Consider the following 6,079-nt stretch of genomic DNA (forward strand, 5'->3'; position numbering starts at 1 on the left):
GGAAATAGAAAATTCACATTCGACAAGTGGCCCCACCAGGCCATCTCTTCAAGCATTCATGCATGTATCCATCCTCTCATGTATCCATGCCTCTACCATGTGGCAGGCATGGTGCTAAGCACTGGTAGTTTTGGGTATGAAAAGAGGCCATCCCTATCTCAGGAGCTCATGGTTGAATGAGAGAGCTGGTTACACAAACAGTGCCAGCACAGTGTGTTAAGTGTGGCGGCCAAAATATGTGTTCCAGTGCCTGGGGGGACACACAGGACACCGTGACTCTCATGAGTGTGGGTGTTCAAGAATTGACTAAGTTTCAATAAGTTTAAAAATAGAGCTACCCTATGACCCATCAATTGCACTACTGGGTATTTACCCCAAAGGTACAGATGTAGTGAAATGATGGGACACCTGCACCTCAACATTCTAGCAGCAATATCTATCCACAATAGTTTAGTTTGGCTAAACTGTGGAAGGAGCCACGATGTCCTTTGACAGATGAATGGATAAAGAAGATGTGGTATATATATATGCAATGGAATATTACTTGGCCATCAGAAAGGATGAATACTTTCCATTTGCTTTGACATGGATGGAACTGGGGGGTATTATGCTGAGTGAAATTAGTCAATCAGAGAAAGACAATTATCATATGATTTCATTCTTATGTGGAATATAAGAAATAGTAAAAGAGACCATAAGGGAAAGGAGGGAAACTGAGTGGGGAAAAATTAGAGAGGAAGACAAAACATGAGAGATTCTTGACTCTGGGAAACAAGCAAAGGGCTGCAGGAGAGGAGGGTGAGGGGGTGGGATAACTGGGTGATGGGCATTAAGGAGGGCACATGATGAGATGAGCACTGGATGTTATAGTTTATGCTGGCAAACTGAACGTAATAAAAAAGAGTTGATTAGGAAGGGTGGAAGTTTTTCCCCAGGTTAAGGGAGAAGAATGCGTGTAAAGTCATGGAGACATAAAGGACATGGCAAGTTTGAGAATGATGACAGACATGACTGGAGTTTAGGGACAGGATGAGGACATGAGAAAAAGAAGGAGGAAAACAAGATGAGAGGCTGGAAAAGCAGGCAGGGGGGCTCCTAGGGGCCTTAGTTCACAGTGAGAAGGTGTGAGAAGGTATGGGAGCCATGTCCTCTGGGTATCAAATCCACTTAAACATTTATGTGGAGGGAAGTGTGTTCTTTTTTTTTTTTTTTTTTTGGAAGTGTGTTCTGATTCATGTTTTAGAGAGTTCCAGATGGAGAGGAGGGGATAATGGAAAGAGGGGAACACACAAGAAGGAGGAAGATCCATGAAGAAGAGTGTTGAACTAAGCTGGAAGCACCCATAAGATTAAGTGGATCAGGATGAAAGGGGGGCATTCCAGACACGGGGAATGGCCAAACCTTGATGTAGAAATCAGGGAGCATTGAGAGTGTCATGGGGCCAGTGAAATCATCAGGAGGTCATAAAGCTGGGAAGCAGTTAGTACATGATTGGTGGGACATCTAGGGCTCAGAAGTCTATAGAACCGAGTGAGAAAGAGACCATCAAAGACTCTAAAATCCTAGGGGTTGGAGCAGTAGCTCAGGGTATTTGGGAGAGATCCATTGGAGGTGGGGCAATCTAGATTCTAGACTCTTCTGCCACCAACTTGCTGCATGAATCTGAACAAGTTGTTTGTCCTCTCTGGGTCTCAGTTTTCTTCCTTATGAAATGGGGAAGCTGGTCTAGATCTCTCCTAGCACCGGCAATGTAAGATGCCAAGCACTGGTCTCTGTCCTTTTGAGTTAGGGATAAACAGGGCTAGGCAGGGCTAGGTAGGGGGCCATGGAAGCAGGCTCACAAAAATCCCCCAAATGCTGAGGTGTAAGGAAACCAGAGATAAAGGAATAAGCCAGACTGCCCTGCCATAGTTTGTGGGCGGGGAGGGTGTCTAGTTATAACAGCTACTTGTGACCAACAAAGAATAACCAGACCCCAAGGAACAAGTAAGCCATTAAAGATGTTATCAATAGTCCTTACTCAATGGTGATGTCAATAGATAATGTTAAAGGGATTTAGGTTCCCTGATTAGGCTCTCAATAAAACACCAACCTTACAAGCCCTCAGTGGCAACCCTGTTGGGACCCGTCTCACTTCTGAGAGCTTTCTCTGTATCTTTGCTTAACAAACTTCTATCCCTTTACTCATTCTTCTGTGTCCACAAGATTCATTCTTTGACTCCATGAGACAAGAACCAAGCTCTCCCGTATCACTTTTGTTTACTGGTTGTTCGCATTCATTTGTTCAGTCTACCAAAGTACATCCTCTATTGTCATTCACATTCCTTCCTCATGCAAAATATGTTCACTCCCATCCCAGCACCCTAAAAGTTCTCATTAAACTATGGCATCAAGCTTGAAGTCCAGGATCCCATGATCTGTATCAGATTCCGGTGAGACTTCTCAAACGTAGCTCCTTTCATTTGGAAACCCAGGAACCAAGAAGATAAGTCACCTGAGCTACACACGGTTAGAAGTAGGTGATAGGGAAAACGGTGCATGTAATGGGCACATTTATTCAAAAGCGGGAGGGATGGGGAGCAGATGGCAGCCACTGGTCTGTAGCAATGCTGTGGTCCAGCTGGGCTAATGTTAACAGACCCCCTGCCATGAGAGTGGGGGAACATTCCGGTGTCTGGTCTTGCTTCTGCTCCCTGGGAGTGGCTCCCAAGTCTGGTTTCCTCCCTGGCTCTTCTGCCTATCTGTCCTCTGGGACTCCTGAGAAACAGCCTGCGCTTGAGGCTGTGTAGCTTTCTCAGTCTGCTTCCTGCCTCTAAAAAGTTGGGGGCCTGGGAGCACTTTTATAATTTGAAATATCTCAGATATTCCAGTTCCTTTTAATCCAGGCTGGCAGCACTTCTGTATGTTCTCTTAAAAACTGTGTGAGCTTCCAGTGAATACGATTTGAGTCCAATCCATTTGAAAAAAGTCACACCCACCGTTGTTTTGGGGCTAGGACTCCCCTTTAGATTTATTCACTGTTACTTTGGGCTTGACATACAGCCATGCCTTTAAAGTGCCTTGGAGCCCTCTTGTCCAGATGAAAGGATCTGCTGGGAGGCAACAATTTAATTCTCTCAGAGCTCTTAAAAGAGAGTTCAGTCCAATCTGCACGCCTGTAGGGAAAGTTGCACAAAGCTTCCACTGGCTTGAAAAGGTCCTGTATGGACGGTGACAGTCCCTCAGGTCATGGTGTCCAAAGCAGGCTCCTTCTGTGGACAGGCAGTGTGAGTGTTGCCTACAGAGTGTGCCAAGGTAGGCACCAGGAAGATCCCATTCTTAGACTCAAAACTCTTAAAAAAAATCATTTATTTATTTATGAGAAGCACAGAGAAAGAAAGAGGCAGAGGGATCCACGCGGGGAGCCCAACATGGGACGGACTCGATCCTGGGTAGGATCACATCCTGGGCTGAAAGAGGCCCTAAGCCGCTAAGCCACCGGCGTTGCCCTCAAAACTTTTTAAAAATGTCTCCCACGCCTGAATTCCTCCCATAGAGACTCTCTGCTCTGGGTTAAGCATTAACCTGCCCCAGGGATCTACCAAGGGTGGCCATTGTCATGGATAACATGTTAATTGCCTTTACCTGGGCCTTGCCCTTAGCAGGCTGAGCACAGCTCCACCCCTCCTTCCAGTCCTCTCCCTAAGGATCTCCTCTTACAGTTTGTATTACACCATTGGAGGGAGCATGGCGAAGAGCTATCACCTCAGTGTAAGGGAATTTGCTGGTTAGTTCCTTGAACAGATATGTATAGACCACTACTGTGCGCCCGGCACCCTTGTAGGAACTAGGACTGTAACCCTGAGTAAGTTATTCTTCGCCTTTCCCCTTTCTGGAGTGTACAATCCAGTGGGGGCAGATAGATGGAAGATAAGTGAAGAACCCCCCAAATAATGATGGACTGTGATAATCCTATGATGGAAACAGGGTGAAGGGGCTGAGTTGGGGTAGCGAGGGAGCCCTGGTGAGAGCGAGAATGGGGAGGAGGAGAGGGAAGGCTAGAAAGGGGAGGCTGAGGACAGTCCTGGGCCTCCTCCACAATTTTGCCTGATGACTGCAGAAAGGACACTCTAGTTCAAATAAACAAATAAATCTAGAGACATATGATCTGTCATAGCAAACTCAACACCATTAGTCATGATTCCCTCAAGGATTGGAGCAATGGGCTTGGGCGCCAGGGCCTCGGTTCTAATGCCAGTATAGCCCCCAACCCTCGAGTGTCTTTGGCGAATCCCCTCTTGCCCTGGATCACCCAGGGCTCTGAGCAATGACCAGCATCCTCCACGGGAGTTTAAGACTGGCCGCCGCCCAGTGTCTAGCTGTCACAATTCCCCTCCTCGACCCCATTGTGCAGTTTCCCTGTCTCACTTCACTGGTTCCAGCTCCAGGCCATCTTATCTTTTATGTGTTTAGTCATTCTCCGGACAGTTGGCAAATCACAGCACCCTGGGTGCAGGGATCATCTGGCCTGGATGCTGGTCCAGAGAGTCATTGCGCACTCCGTGTGCTCGGGGTCTGGCCCACCGCAGTCTGTGCTTTTACACCTTCCCCTCTTCAAGAGAAAGAGCAGATGATAGTAATAAACACACACAAGAGCTGCCATTTATTCAGCACCTGCATTGTCCTCAGTGACGGCGATCGTTGCGCTTAACGCTTATGCCGGGCCCACCCGAAGTGGGTGCCATTGGCACGATTTTGTAGAGGAGGAAGCTGAAGCTCCGAGAGGTTAAGCCAGCAGGCAGTGGAGGTGTGAGTCTCTTCCAGGAGCCTGGGACTCCAGCCCAGTCCCTTGTCGCTGCTGTGCTGTTTTGCAGTTCTGTTCCCCAGCAGGAGAGCTGGGGAAACAGGGGTGTGTGTGTGTGTGTGTGTGTGTGTGTGTGGAGGGGGTCTGCCTCCACTGAAGACCCTGCTTGGCAGTTCTTTCCCCATTGCCAGGCCCCACTTTGCTCCGGCAGGGACTGTTGCTATCCTGAAGGAGGCTGGGGGCAGGAGCCACCGTTACAGGTGAGCTTGCACCAGGTGCTTTTGGAGCAGGGATGCTGGGCCAGGGCTCTGGGCCTTGTCTCTGATGACACATAACTCAACACTGCTTTTTTTTTTGGTTTTGTTTTAAAGATTTATTTATTTGTGGGAGACACACACACACACACACACACACAGGCAGAGACACAGGCAGAGGGAGAAGCAGGCTCCATGTAGGGAGCCCGACGTGGGACTCGATCCCGGGACTCCAGGATCACACCCTAGGCCGAAGACAGGTGCTCAACCGCTGAGTCAGCCAGGCGTCCCAACGCTGCTTTATTCATCCTGTGTCTAGTCCCTTAGTCACACGTATGTGTCATGGGACGGGGCTCTCTGAGATCAGGCTCAGATACCGCTGATGTGAATGGTCCTCAGGGTTTCAGCTACACGTAATCACACTCCAGGAAGTTGAGGGGCAGCACAGGCTGTGGGTTGGCCCTTCCAGCAGAGTAACCTTGTCCCCCAAACCCTGACCCTGTGCATCTCTCCATTCGTTATCCCAGTGTTTGCTCCATCCAGGGCCGGTTCTGCTCCTGGCTAAGGCGCCGGTGTGGTTGCCACACGGCTTTCTGAGCCTCTCCCTTGGGAGGGAAGGAGACTTTTCCCCAGACATCACCTCCCACCCCCCCGCCCCCCGAAACCTTTCCTTGAACCTTCCTACTGGAAGAGGAGTAAGATCCTCATCACAGACTTAGATGAATCAGGGCTCACACTTCTTCCTTGAGCCGTTCGTGAGTGCGGTTGGGGGTGGGAAGGGGGGGGAGAGGTGAACAGATTCGAGATTCGATGAGGATGGAGAAGGGTTGCCCAGGAGGAAGCTGCAAGTGTCCACTGCTCAGTGTCACACTGGCCTAGCTTCGGAGCTCTCGGAACCTGCAGATACACTTCCTAATTAACCTTGACTCTGGTTCAGTGGGGGAGTGGTTTATTTTCAGATTCAGGTGCAAGGCATGCAGATGGGTTTTCCAAGGCCACACAGGCGGAGAGCACGCGGTGAGCTGGGCCCTGGGACAGGAGC

Source organism: Canis aureus, chromosome 19 (assembly GCF_053574225.1).
Source record: "Canis aureus isolate CA01 chromosome 19, VMU_Caureus_v.1.0, whole genome shotgun sequence".
NCBI classification, from domain to species: domain Eukaryota; kingdom Metazoa; phylum Chordata; class Mammalia; order Carnivora; family Canidae; genus Canis; species Canis aureus.